The sequence below is a fragment of the Mixophyes fleayi genome, unplaced genomic scaffold (genome assembly GCF_038048845.1).
Source record: "Mixophyes fleayi isolate aMixFle1 unplaced genomic scaffold, aMixFle1.hap1 Scaffold_1757, whole genome shotgun sequence".
Taxonomy (NCBI): domain Eukaryota; kingdom Metazoa; phylum Chordata; class Amphibia; order Anura; family Limnodynastidae; genus Mixophyes; species Mixophyes fleayi.
The window spans coordinates 3,448-4,596 of record NW_027446073.1 but is presented as its reverse complement, the minus strand read 5'-3'; positions in this window follow the sequence as shown (position 1 = coordinate 4,596).

Here is a 1,149-nt window from a genome sequence, read left to right as displayed (position 1 = left end):
TTGAATCATGAATCATGAATCATGAATTGAATCATGAATCATGAATTGAATCATGAATCATGAATTGAATCATGAATCATGAATCATGAATCATGAATTGAATAATGAATCATGAATAATGAATCATGAATCATGAATGAATCATGAATCATGAATTGAATCTTGAGTCACAAATCGAATCATGAATAATGAATTGAATCATGATTTGAATCATGAATCATGAATCATGAATTGAATCATGAATTGAAGCATGAATCATGAATCATATTATGAATCATGAATCGAATCAAGAATCATTTATTGAATCATGAATCATGAATTGAATCATGAATCATGAATTATGAATGAATCATGAATCATGAATTGAATCTTGAGTCACAAATCGAATCATGAATAATGAATTGAATCATGATTTGAATCATGAATCATGAATTGAATCATGAATCATGAATTGAATCATGAATCATGAATTGAATCATGAATCATGAATTGAATCATGAATCATGAATTGAATCATGAATCATGAGTCGAATCATGAATCATAAATCATGAATTGAATCATGAATCATGAATCATAAATTGAATCATGAATCATGAATCATGAATTAAATCATGAATCATGAATCATGAATTGAATCATAAATCATGAATTGAATCATAAATTATGAATCAATACATGAATCATGAATCATGAATTGAATCATGAATCATGAATCATTAATTGAATCATGAATCATGAATTGAAGCATGAATCATGAATCATGAATTGAATAATGAATCACAAATCATGAATTGAATAATGAATCACAAATCATAAATTGAATCATGAATCATGAATTGTATCATGAATTGTATCATGAATCATGAATCATGAATTGAATCATGAATCATGAACCATGAATCATGAATTGAATCATGAATCATGAAACATGAATTGAATCATGAATCATGAATCATAAATCATGAATTGAATCATGAATCTTGAATCATGAATCTTGAATCATGAATCATGAATTGAATCATGAATTGAATCATGAATCATGAATAGAATAATGAATGATGAATTGAATCATGAATCATGAATCATGAATTGAATCATGAATTGAATCATGAATCATGAATCGAATCAAGAATCATGAATTGAATCAT